The sequence below is a fragment of the Chenopodium album genome, chromosome 24 (genome assembly GCF_948465745.1).
Source record: "Chenopodium album chromosome 24, dcCheAlbu1.1, whole genome shotgun sequence".
Lineage (NCBI taxonomy): Eukaryota > Viridiplantae > Streptophyta > Magnoliopsida > Caryophyllales > Amaranthaceae > Chenopodium > Chenopodium album.
The window spans coordinates 18,331,884-18,349,853 of record NC_137857.1 but is presented as its reverse complement, the minus strand read 5'-3'; positions in this window follow the sequence as shown (position 1 = coordinate 18,349,853).

Below are 17,970 nucleotides of genomic sequence, written 5' to 3'. Positions count from 1 at the left end.
AATTAAAACTAGTCAAAGTTGTTTAACCAATTATATAATTTACGTCTTTAATAATTGAACCTCCCACTAAATTCCGCATTTCCTTAATTAATCTAATTAATTAAGTCGGTAGCACCCAAATTTGTCAAAATGAAATTTTGCCAATGCCGCTCAAAACCGAGGCCTAGCCTCCCAAAATTTTAATTAAAATAAACAAAATTAATTAAAATAAATAAAACGGCAAAATAATTAACATCAAGCCTACTACGGCTAGTCACCTCGTCGCACCAAGCATACGCACACGCCAAAACCACGAACACACGACCACGGCACACGGCCGTGAGCTGCTGCCACAGCACAGCTACGCGTGGCTGCTGCTGCCGCGCGCGTGCTGCTTCTGTGCGTGGCTGCCGCCGCGCGTCTGGCCCACAAGCAAGGCGGCGCAACCACCTTGGCAGCCACATACGGGCTGCTGTGCAGCCCGGCTCGCCATGGTGGTGCATTGCCTCGTTTTGCGTGCCACAACCTTGGGATTTGATCCCTTTTTCGCGAGACAACAATAATTAATTCTAAATTAATTTTAGAACTAATTTAGTGAGCAAAATAAAATTTTAAACCAGTCTAACTTAATAAAATTTTTAAAGTGCAATAACCTAAATAATTCCAAGAACCATCTTTAATTAAATTGGTTTAGCTTGGTGCAAAATAAAATTGAGGCAATTTCTCACTTTCAATTTAATCAATTTAAATTAAACTTGAGAATTTGACTAACTAAAGGGAAGTTGGAAAAATATGAACTTTAATGTTCAAATGAAAATTCCAACATCTAAAATTTGTGAATCCTTGAAAATTATATCTTCCAACATGAAGATAACCAAATTTCTATCACAAAAATCGAAACTTTATGTTTCTAATCAACTCAAAATGATTAAAACAACAAAGTTCAACTCAAAATAACATGGAATTTAGTGGTTTTCAAAGTTTCAATCACTTATCACAAATAAAGATTGAATCTTTAACACTTAGGAAGCCTCAAAAATAAAATTTTCACACTAAAAAGCAATTAGTTTGCAATTATGTGAAAATAATTCAACCTTTAAGCATCAAATACTACCAAGTAAGTGTGCTTTAAGGGGACATAAAAATGCAGAAAATAATGCAAATAATCAACCATATAATCAACAATTTATGCCATTAATTTCAAGGTTAGAAAAGACTTAAAATTTTTCGTCAAAAACAAAAAACCCCTCGAAAAAGGCATTTCTGGTCAGAATTTGGCTAAAATCACAGTCCTATTGGGGTAAAAACCTTTCCAGAACACGTTTTCCACCCAAAATTCACTAGTCGTGGGCGAAAATCTGGGTTCTGGGCCAAACTTGACATTAAAAACGGGATCAAATAAATAAAACCGAGCTACTAATTTAATTAGTAACATAAACAAGAAAATTAAGACAAAAATAAAACTTGAAAAACATAATTATAAAAATAAACGAGTGGGGCTCCGATACCGCTGTTGAGGTTTGGTGAGTCCAACTCACCGCGGAAACAACCCCACCCGAGCAACCACTCGCAATAATTAAAATCATAAAGCATAAATAAATAATCACAAAGAAAAGATAACGAATCTTACCCTCGAAGCGAGCTTCGCCCAAAACCCGGGGCTCTTACTTGAAAGCTACGAGCACGTCAAGCGCCGCGCCTCTGACGGTATCCACCCACAAATGGACGAACACAACTTTAAGGTCTACTACCTTGGGGTTAGCAAGGTCCGACCAAAACCCTAGTGTTATATGAGTTTAAGAGTTTTCCCAATATTATGGAATGCTCTTTCTAACTCCCACTCAAGCATCATTCCCAATGCCCATACTTGGGTATTTATAGAAAATGATGGGAGTATCATTTACTCTCCCATCAATGTGGGATAGTATATTTTTCCATTTTATTTTAAAGCTAAAATAAAATAAATAATCAAGCTAGTAATTAATCAACAAGTGGCAAGCTCATGGGAGTGGTTAGGTGAGGACCACTTGAAGGAGGGGGACCAAACTTGCTCCCTACTCCCTCTCCCTTAACCGTCCACCTCACACCACACACATACAAGGACCACAAGCCACATGGCACCCACCCTTGGGCACCAAGGCAACCAAGGTGGGCTGCCATGTGCTGTTGTCCGTGGCACCCACGAGCACGCAAGCCTAGCAGGCCCAGCACTCGCATGCGGGCTGCTAGGCGCTGCTGCCCAGCACGCCCAGCATGCTTGTGCGGGCTGCTATGGCTTTGTACCTTGGTCTCGCTGCAAGCAAGCAATGGCCCTCGCCATGCTGCTGCTAGCTGGCGCGCCTAGTGTGCTAGCTACTACAGCTTGTTGCAGCATGGGTTGCTAGCCAATGCGCGCACAAGGCTGTGCCTAGCATGCTAGCACGCACTAGGCAGCGCCTAGTTTTGCGATGCTAGCATGGGTGCGGTAGCACGCACCAGCCAGCCTAGGCTCGGCTTGGTGCGCATGCTAGCCACCATGCTAGGCCATACGCCCTTAGCATTCGGTTTGCCGGGGCTTTCCGATTCTAGGGGTATTTTGGTCTTTTGTTGATTTATTACTATTTCTCGTCACGTCTTTCACTATTTTCGACTCGACTTCCGACACTCGGTTTCGACGCTCTAAGCTCGAATTACTGACGTCTCAATATTTAACACTCGGGCGACGAAATTAATATCTTCCGATTTAATTCGTCGCGTTGGTTCGCATATATTTGCTTGGGTGTGACCCGAAGGGTTCAGTCAATATTAAGATGTAATATTAATTATATTAATATTACTGCTCGGAAGCGGCCTCCACCCAGGTATTCCGATCACTTGTACTTATTGAATATATTAGCTTTCTAATAATTCTCAGCCCGCTATCAGAATAATACACTTGTTCGAAGTACACCATTCCTTTCACATGGTAGGCTTGAGGTCGTCATGATATCGGTGCAAGTTTGGAACAGGTAAATTGACAGTTTAAAGGCATATTGGATGGTTCCACCCACTCAATTGGACTCCCGGAGGGTATTAGGAACCATGGTAAACATCTCGGCAATTTTTATTTCCGGGCGAAAAAAGGTAAAAAAATTCCAAAATTGACGGCTATAATCCACGCTTTTTGAGGAATTTTGAGGTTACGGGGCTCGGTGGTGAAAAGTCTTGAGACCCTAGGGGATACACCTTAGGGTCATATAATGACGTTTGGAACCATATATGACCCTTATATGTTTCCATAAATGTCCGTGGTAGGCTTGAGGTAACGATATCAGTGCAAGTTTAGAACGGGTAAATTAACTGTTTAAAGGCATATTGGATGGTTCCTCCCACTCAATTGGACTCCCGGAGAGTATTAGGAACCATGGTAAACATCTCGGCAATATTTATTTCCAGGCGAAAAAGGTCAAAAAATTCCAAAATTGAAGGCTATAATCCACGCTTATTAAGGAATTTTGAGGTTACGGGGCCCTGTGGAAAAAAGTCTAGAGACCCTAGGGGATACATCTTAGGGTCATATAATGACGTTTGGAACCATATATGACCCTCATATGTTGCCATAAATGTCCATGGTAGGCTTGACGTCACGATATCGGTGCAAGTTTGGAATGGGTAAATTGACTATTTGAAGGCATATTGGATGGTTCCACCCACTCAATTGGACACCCGGATATTAGGAACCATGGTAAACATCTCGGCAATTTTTATTTTCGGGCGAAAAAAGGTTAAAAAATCCAAAATTAAAGGCTATAATCGACGCTTTTTGAGGAATTTTGAGGTTACGGGGCCCGGTGGCGAAAAGTCTTGAGACCCTAGAGGATACATCTTAAGGTCATATAATGACGTTTGGAACAATATATGACCCTTATACGTAGCCATAAATGTCCGTGGAAGTCTTGAGGTCACGATATCGGTGCAAATTTGGAACGGGTAAATTGACTGTTTAAAGGCATTTAAGGTGGTTTTACCCAGTTAATTGGACTCCCGGAGGGTATTAGGAACCATGGTATACATGCATCTCGGCAATTTTAATTTCCGGGTGAAAAATGGTCAAAAAATTCAAAAATTGAAAGCTATAATCCACGCTTTTTGAAGAATTTTGAGGTTACGGGGCCTGGTGGCGAAAAGTCTTGAGACCCGAGGGAATATTTCTTAGGGTCATTTAATGACGTTTGGAACAGTATATGACCGTTATATGTTGCCATAAATGTCCGTGGTAGGCTTGAGGACACGATATCGGTGCAAGTTTGGAACGGGTAAATTGATTGTTTAAAGGCATATTGGATAGTTCAACCCACTCAATTGGACTCCCGGAGGGTATTAGGAACCACGGTAAACATCTCGGCATTTTTTTTCCCGGGCGAAAAAATGGTCAAAAAATTCCAAAATTGAAGGCTATAATCCACGCTTTTTGAGGAATTTTGAGGTTACGGGGCCTGGTGGCGAAAAGTCTTGAGACCCGAGGGAATATTTCTTAGGGTCATTTAATGACGTTTGGAACAGTATATGACCGTTATATGTTGCCATAAATGTCCGTGGTAGGTTTGAGGACACGATATCGGTGCAAGTTTGGAACGGGTAAATTGACTGTTTAAAGGCATATTGGATAGTTCAACCCACTCAATTGGACTCCCGGAGGGTATTAGGAACCATGGTAAACATCTCGACAATTTTTTTTCCGGGCGAAAAAAGGACAAAAAACTCCAATATTGAAGCCTATAATCCACTTTTTTTGAGGAATTTTGAGGTTACGGGGCCCGGTGGCGAAAAGTCTTCAGACCCTAGGGGATACATCTTAGGTTCATATAATGACGTTTGGAACCGTATATGACCCTTATATGTTGCCATAAATGTCCGTGGTAGGCTTGAGGTAACAATATCGGTGCAAGTTTGGAACGGGTAAATTGACTTTTTAAAGGCATAACGAATGTTTCCACCCACTCAATTGGACTCCCGGAGGGTATTAGGAACCATGGTAAACATCTCGGCAATTTTTATTTCTGGGCGAAAAAAGGTCAAAAAATTCTAAAATTGAAGGCTATAATCCACGCTTCTTGAGGAATTTTGAGGTTACGGGGCCCGGTGGCGAAAAGTCTTGAGATCCTAGGGTATACATCTTAGGTTCATATAATGACGTTTGGAACCATATATGACCCTTATATGTTGCCATAAATGTCCGTGGTAGGCTTGAGATCACGATTTCGGTGCAAGTACGGAACGAGTAAATTGACTGTTTAAAGGCTTATTAGATGGTTCCACCCACTCAATTGGACTCCCGGAGGGTATTAGGAACCATGGTAAACATCACAGCAATTTTTATTTTCGGGCGAAAAACGGTCAAAAAATTCCAAAATTGAAGGCTATCATCCACGCTTTTTGAGGAATTTTGAGGTTACGGGGCCCGGTGGCGAAAAGTCTTCAAATCCTAGGGGATACATGTTAGGGTCATATAATGACGTTTGGAACCATATATGACCCTTGTATGTTGCCATAAATGTCCATGGTAGGCTTGAGGTAACGATATCGGTGCAAGTTTGGAACGGGTAAATTGACTGTTTAAAGGCATATTGGACGGTTCCACCCACTCAATTGGACTCTCGGAGGGTATTAGGAACCATGGTAAACATCTCGGCAATTTTTATTTCCGGGCGAAAAAAGGTCAAAAAATTCCAAAATTGAAGGTTATAATCGAAGGTTTTTGAGGAATTTTAAAGTTACTGGGCCCGGTGGCGAAAAGTCTTGAGACCCTAGGGGATAAATCTTAGGGTCTTATAACAACGTTTGGTGTTGGGGTTTTGTGAGTCCTTCCGGACAAGTGTGCATTCCTTTCAATCTCCCACTTGTCCTTCCGGACAAGTGTGCATTTAGTGTATAGCCCTTATTCTATGTCTCTTCATGTCTCTTCGTGAACTACAGAGTAAGATTACTAGTCATCTCTGTTACGTCCAGAAGTGTTTCTGGAAATGCGAGTTTGACTGTCAATAAGCAGATGATTTCTAAAATCCATCTGAGCACGGCCATGCATTTTTCACAGTCTCGCTCTTCGAGAGGCCTTGTAAACAACAAGACATGTTCCCTATTGTTAGTAGGGGGACATTTCCAGTCTTGTAATGTAGCTTCTCTTACTAAGAGGACTCACCCGCTTGATATCTGTCTTTATAATCCCCAATTACGGCAGACGTTTACCATGGTTCCTAATACCCTCCGGGAGTCCAATTGAGTGGGTGGAACCATCCAATATGCCTTTAAACAGTCAATTTACCCGTTCCAAACTTGCACCGATATCGTGACCTCAAGCCTACCACGGACATTTGTGGCAACATATAAGGCTCATATATGGTTCCGAACCTCATTATATGACCCTAAGATGTATCCCCTAGGGTTTCAATGTTGGGGTTTGGTGAGTCCGACTCACCGCGGAAACAACCCCACCCGAGGAACCAATTGCAATAATTAAAATCACAAAGCATAAATGAATAATCATATAGAAGAGATAATGAATCTTACCCTCGAAGCGAGCTTCGCCCAAAACCTGGGGCTCTTACTTGAAAGATACTAGCACGTCAAGCGCCGCTCCTCCGACGGTATCCACCCACAAATGGGCGAACATAACTTTAAGGTCTACTACCTTGGGGTTAGGAAGGTCCGACCTAAACCCGAGTGTTATGTGAGTTTAAGAGTTTTCCCAAAAATTATGGAATGCTCTTTTTAACTCCCACTCAAGCACTTTACTCCAAATCCCAAGTTTGGAATTTATAGAGGAAAGTATGAGTGGGAATTTCTATCCCATCAATGTGGGATCATGAAATTCCACAAATTAATTTAAAGCTAAATTAAATTAAAATTGCAACAAATAATAAATCTACAAGTGGCATTACCATGTGAGATGGGTTGGTGAGGACCACATGGAGAGTAGGGGACCACACTTTCTCCCCACTCAATACTCTCCTTGTGCCACATGTCCTCACCCACTTACTCCTATATTCCAAGCTTCCCCTTATTCACGGCCCTATGGCCGGAGCCAAGCCACGAGCCAAGCCCGAGCCCAGCCCGCATCAGCCCGCACCAGGCTCGCACATGGCCCGAGCCCAGCCCGCACCAGCTGCTGCTGTGCGCGGCTGCGGCTGCTGCCGTGCCTAGCCGCGGCTGGCCGTGGCTGCTAGCACGATGTACTAGCTCGTCTTGCGCCTAACATTCGGATGCTTGGGGCACTCCTATGCTAGGGGTATATTCGTGAATATGGTCGATTTATTATTATTTTGCGCGTCTCGTCTTTTATCATTCAGACTCGAATTCCGACGATCGGTTTCGACGCTCTAAGCTCGAATTACTGACGTCTAAATATTTAACACTCAGGCAACGAATTAATTTCTTCTGAATTAATTCGTCGAGTTGGTTCGCAATATTTGCTTGGGTGTGGCCCGAAGGGTTTAGTCAAGATTAAGCTGTAATATTAATTATATTAATATTACTGATCGGAAGCGGCCTCCACCCAAGCATTCCGATCACTTGTCCTTACTGAATATATTAGCTTTCTAATAATTCTGAACCCGCTATTAGAATAATACACTTGTTCGAAGGATACCATTCCTTTCAATCTCCCACTTGTCCTTCCGGACAAGTGTGCATTTAGTGTATAGCCCTTATCCTATGTCTCTTCATGTCTCTTCATGATCTACAGAATAAGATTACCAGTCATCTCTGTTACGTCCAGAAGTGTTTCTCGAAATCCGAGTTTGAGTGTCAATAAGCAGATGATTTCTAAAATCCATCTGAGCACGGCCATGCATTTTTCACAGTCTCGCTCTTCGAGAGGCCTTGTAAACAACAAGACATGTTCCCTATTGTTAGTAGGGGGAAATTTCCAGTCTTGTAATGTAGCTTCTCTTACTAAGAGGACTCACCCGCCTTATATCTGTCTTTATGGCAGACGTTTGGCGGATACCAAAGTGGACCCGTACTCAAACAAGAGATCTCCCACTACTCATGGTCAAAGGAAAAGAGTTCCGATAGTAATAATGAGAAAATACTTATAACGATTTTTAAATCTCCTAAAGTATCCTCATAGGTCGATCCAGTATGGTTCTAAACCAATACCTCTGCAAATGATTTGTATCCTCACAGCACAAGAAACGGTGCTACAAATCATACTACACACTAATCTCTGGTGGTCTTAAATATGACCTTGATTAGAAATAATTTTCGATTAAAATATTCAATGTTCACTTAATAGGTGTTTCTTTATCCAAGCCATTGACTTGATACCCTATTTTGAATATTTATTAAATTGAATGGACTCATTATTTAATTCTAAACCACAATTAAATAGTTTTGTGGAATATTTAGAAATATTTTATTCCACTATGAAATTTCACAATGTTTCATCTTATGATAAATGGTTTTTCCCAAATGTTTTAAGAGTAGTACTCTTCATAAAGCATTCATAGAAATCACACTCATATTTGATATGCTTGATTTCTTTCATGCAATTATGAATGTTGTCGTTCACTTATTGCATAGGTCTAGTTATAATTACTTTGCAAACCTTAGCATCTTCATTATCCACCATTTCCATAATAAGATGATAAAATTTTGAGAGTGTTAATGGATTACATGTGATTCAGGATTTATTGTCTAAGCAATGGCTCCCACTCATTTTCATGATTTCAGACCTTCTACTTGACAACCTACAATCATCAACGTTCAACAACGAACCTTTCCATTTAACATCTTTCCTTATTATTGCCTTTAAGGCAACAATATTCTCAACATATATTTTAGTAGACTCCTTGATGATGCCTTGCATGGGTTTCACTCCAAGCGACTTACAACGATTTGGGATACCCTAATCACTTGTGAGCATGGAAATTTTCCTTAAATTCCCACACATTATACATGGATGCACATCCATGTTACCATTCTCAAGCCACGACACTTCTCGCCTCGTGCTTATAAATTGCTTCCTTGCTAAGGATCTAATCTTGGTTAAGGTTTGTGCTTGCAACATCAAAACTCAAATTATATTTGTTTCCATGCGTCAAGAACTTCATCCTACTACTTATCTAAGTTCTATGGATATTCTTGACTATAATATAATGATCTAATACTTAGATTAACGTCGATTGGTATTATATACGTACTTCACATGCTCTAAGCAAGTAAGTCGTCTGACGATTCCATATCATAGCTTTACATGATGGATTTAATTCTAGAATGATTCTCTATTTTAGTCCATCCATGTGACATTTAGCTCATAGAGTTACACTGAGTCTTGCCAAATTGTTCGCTATATGATGTGGTTGAAAGTCTCCTACCAGAATCTTTCTCGTTTTACTTAGTACTTAGCCTAGCTTATACATAGGTCAAACATTTACTTAGCTTCATACATATGGGTCGAAAGCCTTTCAAAGTCCTTCAATTTTAACATGGTAATTTCCTTTACTCATTTAAACATTTTAATTAAGTCTATACCATAGACTAATTCCCAACATGTACTAAGTACCGTCTTTAGCTCGGTCCATTGTCGAAAATACTTTCAAATCTAAGCATTTAGCATTTGATAGTTGTTTCACAATAGACTTCGTAAACATCTTGTTGGACCATTACTTTTGCTCGCACTAAACTTCTTGTTCATCAGAATTTCTATGTTTCTCCATAAGTCAATCCTCTTTATTAACTTTATGAGAAAACACGTTCCAATTCCTTCATGCAATGCTTCCTTTAATCCCATGACGGATTCCATGTGCTTGCTTTCCAATCTAGCATTATTTAGATTTTCAAAACCCTTAGACTATTCCATAGTCACTTCCAAAATTCTATTTTGGGAAGGCGGTTTTGGTATCTATTTTGCCATATTTCATATGCGCAATTTTGCTAGATCAATCACGAAAAGACTTGAGCATTCCGATTGGTGAATGGGATTTTATTAAAATCAACTCCTTGAAATTAATTATATCCTTTACAACCAATCTAGCTATGTATGCATATACATTTCCACATTTTTTAGTTTTCTCCTTGAAAACTTATTTGCAATTGATGGGTCTTTCACCTTTCATGCAGATTAATCAAGTTTCAAACATGATTTTCAAACTTGGAGTCTATTTCGGATTTTCATGCCTTTTAACCATTATTCGGAATTTGGATTTGTCGTAGCTATCTTACAAGACATTTTTCTTTACTATCTAATAGTAAATAGTATGCTTATAAGTCTTAGGTTTGTTTCTAACTTAATAGAAAATTTATAGGATTCAATCTAAGCCTTTGGTGAATTCTATACCTATACGGGGCAATTGCTTCAAACACTAAGTTTTAAGGCGCCCTTTTATTATATTGATCTTACTCCAACATCTTTAATGTTTTGAAAGTAATGAATTCTCTTTTAAGGCACTTGTAAAGTCCTTTTGAATATTCTTGATCATGCATTATCACGAAGTCCTCTAAGGTCTTCCAAAATTCTCAGTTCTAGTTTGTTGCTAAGCTCGATGGTCATCAAGTTCATTTTCCTCCCACTTTTCGTTTTGGAAACGTGTTACTTTCCAGATAGACACCACTTAGAGCAACAACCATTATGTTCTCAATTAGGATGTGGAGGTAATCCCCGTAGTCTCACTTGAATGCTTACAAAGAGAGAATTATTTTGTCTTTGGGTAAAAGTTCGTTGTGAAACAAACAGTTAGCTCCCACTAGAGCTATCGTAGTCTTTATTAAGCCATTCAGCTCCCACTGAGCCATCGAGCTCCTACTGAGCCACTTAGCTCCCACTGAGCTAGTGAACTCCCACTGAGACTAAGAGCCTTAGACATATACTTGAAAAGACTTTAGAAGTTATTTTTATCCATAACTAAATATGGCGTCCTATATTAGCTTCGACACATTGTTTAGTGTAACATTAGTCATTTGTGCAAATCTTTAAGAACTTTAAAGGAAAGGTTGTGAACCATCATCGTTGAGTCATTTTCAAATGACACCGAGGTCTCCGTGAAGACACACTATGTTCTTTGTGGAGTTCTTTACGAAAATTTCCATTCATAACTTTGAGATGGTCACGCTTGGCTCAAGCAAACATCGCTCGATCTAATCTAGACGTTTTGATTTCTTGCCAAGTCGATTCTGTACTTCACTGGACTATTGAGCTACTCAAGCCAAGTTTGTTCACATTTGATGAATACAGCCATATCCTTTTAAATTCTTTGTGAAATGTTGAAGTAATTGAATCCTCTATAGCCTTTGGAGTCAATTATCTATACCAAGAACAACAACTCTCTGCTTTGTCGGTTTCAAAAAGTAAGACTTGCTTGTCTTAGAACGATTCCAATTCAAGCAACTATCAAAAGCCTATCTAATATAGCCTTGAGTACGTTCTTGTCGACGTGACATTGCTAAAGATGTTTGGAACGCAAATCAAGCCTATGACTTGAACTTAGTGAGTTTATCATGTTAGAGAAATGTTTGTTTATAATAAAGCATTCTTAACTCAACGCTTGGATAACCATCCCATTCAAATAAATCTCGCAACTATTGCTCACTACTTTGAATGTGAGTCTTTCCGTGTGTAAACGGATCAATTGCTGATTATGGAACATAATAAACATTACTTGTTCCAGCCTTTGGCTTAAAAGGTCTTTAAACAAAAACATACGACCTTACAACTGATGTAGCTCTTCTTGCTTCATTCTAAGCTTGTAAGTCGATAACTTAGCTTAACTTCAATAGTTTGAGGTGACTATCATAGTGGAACACTCAAGCAGTATCCGAAACTTGTGAAGATAACAAATTGCTAAGTAAACTACAATAACATGAACTCATGATTTGAAATGAAATCTAATTCCTTTTCTTCGTTCCTTCATTCCTATATTTCTTATCATACAATATCTCATAATCTTACTTTAACAATCATTTATTTAAGTACCTTGATGTAGGAGTTTATAGGTACTACGCAGGGGAAATAAACATGAATCATATTCATACAGTACCTAATCCAAGGATCTAATGCATAACACATAAAGAACAAATAATTGTACCTTTGAAGCGTGATTCCACGTACGATCGAGCAAGAACAAAGGGAGATAAAGAACCCCAAGCGTTATTCCTCTACTTGGTCCACGGGCACAAGTTAAACCTCCACTAATGCTAGTTAGTCGTGATTGAACGTTTCAATCAACCTTCAACGGAGAAGAGAGACACGAGATAACCACAAACCACCACGACGAACACCACGAGCCACCATGAGGGGCGCCGCACGTACGGACGTGAAGGGGAGGGAAGAGGGCCGTGAGTGAGGAGAGTGTTTAGGGTTTTGGGATTGGTTGCCTTGATGTCAAAATTCACAGTGTGTGAATTATGACTGCTTACTGCAAACCCTAGGCATGGATCTTATTTATAGATCTCATCTCTAAATAAGAGCCCATGTCAAAAGCCCAAAACCCTTATCCTAAACACACTACTCTAGCCCAACACTCTACATGGTATGTCATAATCTCATGAGGCCCATTAATGGGCCTCTTACTTGTTTAACCCAATACCCTTGTTGTGTGACCTCATAGGATCCGTTCTATAAGGCTTTGGGCTATTTAACTAACCTAAAGATCAATTATCATATCTAGCACCAGATATTGACGACCCTATAGAATGAACTTATTATCTCCATAATAGTGATCCTTGATATATCTAGTAATTGCACTTATCAAAGACATAACTCCTTCAATCTCCCACTTGTATGAGACAAGTGCGCAATATTCAAATTCCTTAAATCAAAGTGTGTCGATTTGATAATATGATTGCATCTTATGTCATGATCATATTAATCTACAAATCTTTCTTGAAATCTGAGTTAGAATTACAAAACAAATGATTACTATGTAATTCATTTGAGCACGGCCATGCATTTTCTGAATTCTCCCTCTTCAAGGGGCCAAGACACATTCCTAATTAAATAGGTAGACTCAATCCAATCTTATGGCAACCAAATCTCCCACTCAACTCATGAAGTAACCGGGAAACATCCTTTATAATCTCCAGTTACGGCCAGACGTTTGAATGTACCACAGTTAAATCAATCATTGAATGGAATCAGTGTTCCACTCATGTCAAAGGAATCCACTAATATATCCGGAAGCTCTATACTTGAACTTCAAAGTAGGTCTATAGTTCGATCATGCATCATTCATGCATATCCATGTGATTGACCGAGCATCACTACGCTCCTATAGCCCATGAAACTGTGCTATCCAATCAATCTTAACATGCTAGTCCATTATTGGAAATCATTTATGTCCAGTTTAATGATTCCGAACTAGGAACTTAAACAATATATGAATTTAGTTCACCTGTGGGGTTTCATTCAAAAGGTCATCAACCTAGTGAGCCCATCAATTCATAATTATTTTGGACATTTTATTTAATCCTGAAACCACGATTAAATAAGATTGAAACTTTGTTTCAATTGATAAACATAATTCTGCAAGCTAATGTATTTACTTTTGTAATATGCTTTCTCAAAACATACACAACTAAAATTACATAACTTGCTTCAATCCAAAAACCTTAGTATGACTCTCATACCTTGGTCATGGAAGGGGTTTAGTAAGTAGAGTTCATGAGACATTCTCATAAACATGAATTTTGCAATTTCTAAACCTTATAATCATTTTTATCTTCATACACTAAGAATTTTCCTTCGCCCTTCCGCAAAGAACTTAGGAATTTCTAATTTGTATTCCAACGTTACATTGGATTTCGATTGAAATCTATCATCACTTGTTCTTTAAAACACGTGAATCGAATAGACGAGTATAGTCAATGGCATGCATGATGCATCCTTTGCGAATTGCATAAGGATCATCACTCAAAGTCTTAATTTCATCAACCTTTCTCAAGATATTGAATCATTAAGCAACGTGCCATGTCACATGGGATTGAAACTCCTTTCAATATAATGTCGATCTTATAAGAATCTTATCAATATAAGCTTCTTAACCAAAACTCAAATATCCTTCGAGACCTATCTATATAGATCTTGAATCCAAATGTACTCATCATCCCCTTCAAGGTTTTCATATAAAATGCATTAGCCATTACTTGATCCTTCAATAATTGCATTCTATACTAGACCAAGAAGACTTCATAGCTCCCACTAAACATCTTGTACATACAAGAACTTTTCTTCATTTAACGAGAACATCAAACGATTTGATTAACTCATAAATTAAGAACATTAACTCCCTGATGCTAATTTCAATCCATTATGGATCTTTTATGCATCCCTAGGATTATTGGATCTCCAAACTTTTGATTGTATCATATACAAATCTTATTTTATGAACAATTTCAAGAGAGTGTTTTGAAATCCATCTACCAAATCTTATAAGGTAGAAATCACTAAAGTATCTTTAATAGATCTTTGCAACATGACTAATGTAAAGGTTTCATCGTAGTCATAGTCATACTAAGAATCTCTTGAACCCCTTAACAAGTCTTTGCTTTAGTTAGAAAACATTTTTCTTTCTTGTCTGTTTTGCTTATGTTGGGTTTCACCCAATTTAGGCAAATTACTCAAGTGTCATACACTTGCTTACAGATTTAGAATCTATTTCAGATTTCATGGTTTTAAACCACTTGGAGTCATAACTTGTCAAATCATCTTTATTACTTGCATAATCATCATGTTCCAAAATAAATATTTTAGAACTCTTAGCCAATATGAAATCATATTTCTTTGACTAAGTTTTACATATGCTAGTCATCATTGTGGGTTTTATGCAACAATTGAAACTCATACAACAACTTTGTTTAGCTTTCAATGAGAAACGACAATAGAGGATTTGTACTTGGAATGTACTACCTTCAACACATAGTTATTAATCCCATTACACTTAATGAACCACGCGTTGTCATTCGTGACATGAGGTGAATCATGCTCATATTGTTGCTTTTATTCGATAACTTCTCAAATGTCTTCGAGATTTTCGAAATCACTTTTCTTGAACTCTTTCAAGGCTCTCGAACTTTTTGAGGTTCTTATACTCCCACTTACTTTTTGAGGAGGCATATTTAGCATAGGGTGAACCAACCATGGTTTGAACCACGTTTGTTTGTTGCTTTTCTCAAACTCTTTTTGAGATTTACACTACTCCCACTTGACCTTTTGGAACAATTTCCATAAGGGCACCTACTTGAGCAACAAACATTTTGTGCTAATTATGATTTGTGTAGTAGTACCCCTTGCTGTATATAGGAATCGAGTGTGCATTAAACGTTTTAATATAACTTTTATTCCTTACTTTGTAGAAAGACTATATAAGAACTTTTCTTATCTATATCACATATGAAGCCTTTGCTACATTCTGATTTGACCTATGTAATTTTTGTTTAGTTTTGTAGCTTATCTTAAAAGTATATCCCTTGAACAATGGTTGGAAGATAGGTAATTTACATCCATTATCAAAATATATCTCATATAGATTGATAGCTCCCTTCATAAACACTTCACAAGGTTTGCTTTCGGAGTTTGTTGTAAAACAATTTTATAACTCTTGGATGTTTATCAAGGTTTTGGCTTAAATTCACACTATTAAGATCATATCGCAATACTTTGAATGTGTAACCAAGTATATGTCTTGACTTAAATTTTCACAATTTCAATCATATTGTAATGTAATCATTATCTTGTCAAGTTGATACTGAACTTCATACTGAAAATTTTGAACTTTTCAAAATATTCATTCTTATGCTTCAACTAAGCACAAGTAGTGATCGTATCACAAATGAAGTTTCATTGTATGTCTCTAGCCTTTGAACCTTTGGTTTTCTTACATCGATATGTATTCGACCTTGAGTTCTCATCATCATTTCTCTAAATGGTGACTTAGTCAAAATTTCAAATTAGAATGATAATTACATATATCAATGAATTCATAATCCAATGATATTGAAAGTCCATCCCTTTGGATCTTCCGCATGCAATTTTCATTTTCATTCGAATTAATTGACATTTTAGAGACAACTTATATATATAGAAATGGTTTAACTATTTCTATCATATAAAACTTTAAACCTATTTAGCAATTCAAAACACATTATGACTCAAAGAAGCATAGATTAACATTTATTCCACGTTTTTGAATCTTCGATGCTTAGTCATTACTAACATTGAATGGTGTTTTGATAATGGCAAGAATGAATAACATTTATTTAATTCTAGCCAATTATTAGTGGTGAAATACTGGTTCTACTTGTAAAGTTGCAACTTTTGCTTCCAAACTTGTAGATTCTACTTGTGAAGTAGCAACATTTGCTTCTAAACTTGTAGATTTATTTCTCCTTTAGCTAAATTCTTCCTTTAGTTCAACCAGATTGTGCAATGAGTGATCTAAACAAGACATCATATGTCCAAGAAGTAGCAATATGCTAAATCAATTTCTATAGTATACTTCTTAAATTGGAACATTTCCATTCTTTTACCTTCCAACTATATGAGGTAGTTTCTAATCAATTGGAATTGGTCTATTTAATTTGAAACAGTTGTTGTTCATAACAACTTTTAGCATATAAGTAGTTCTAGGTTTGAGAAGTAGCAACTTGTTTGCATTTCTTGGCCTATAACTTCTTAATGCATTCCTCATATATTCCTAAAAATTTCCCTTTGAGCCACTTAGAACATTTCTCTTAGGTTCAAAATGATACCTTGCTCAACTACTTTAAGCACTTTTCATGATTTTGCTAAGTCTATTATATCATTATTTATATTTGAGTTTAATCAAGTATTAAACTCTATATAAAGTAGATGAAGAATACTGTCATTTGATCAACTTTTGATCATAGATATTTCCAATCACTTTCTTATATTCAATCATATTGAGGATAAGAGATTTTATTGGATTTTTATACTTGTCTTTTGGAGGGTTTGTACCTCTCATCTCATTATATCCCTTGAAACATTTTTCAAAATGAAGATGTGTTGATATTTTACTCAAAAATTTTGAATAAAACCAACCTTAGACATGTGACATGAATTTCTAAAACTTGCCTTTTAGAACAATCTTAGCAAAATTGGAATATCGGTTTATGGATTATCTTTTAAACCTTTTGAGAACGTTTCTCAACTTTATTTTCAATCGAGGAGATTATATATAATAATAAAATTAGAACGACATGTTACTTATAAGTAAACGCAAAATTCAATTATGTTTAATAAATTTAAAGTACCAAAAGCGAATTAAATTGGTAACTTTAAAACACTCTATTCAATTTAAGTGATCCCAACTTGAATTAAGTGATTCCAAGATCCTTTATTCGTGCAATAATTAACCGGACTGAGGCCCTGCAATCAACCATTACAATTTCAAGGTGAGTAAACTCTTTACTGATTACAACTCTTGTAACTCTTGGTTGAATAATTAACCTTCACATGTTTAATTATTACCCTTAGCTTCAAGGTTATAAACTGATCTTTAGGTAACCTTGTTGAATATAACCAACTAAAAGTCTAGAACGTGATCTACCCCCACTTCCCCAAGATATATTATGATGCTCTGCTGAGGCCGACCCATCACAAACGATCAAGGTTTTCGTCGGGTATTTAATTGGAAAAGCTGCATCAATATTACTGGGATCTAGATTTATTATGTTGTGATTAAATAGTGAACTCTAGCGCATCATCACAAAACATCAATAAAATCTAACATGCATAAAATACTGAATGCATAAATAAGACATAGCATGACCCCTAATCCTAAGAAAACTAATAAAGTAAATGCTCCCACTTGAATCATCATGGATCGCATCCATCTTGCTCCTTTGGGCCTTCACTTCATGGGCTTCTTGAATTAACTGCAACCTGTAATTCTATTCTATTCTATCTACTACTTAAATAAAATAAAATAAAATTACAAAATACTTTATCGGTTCGTAGACCGTACTAAGATTACAAAAATACATCACGATGCGCAGATCGTATTTAGCAATCTACTGGGCCAT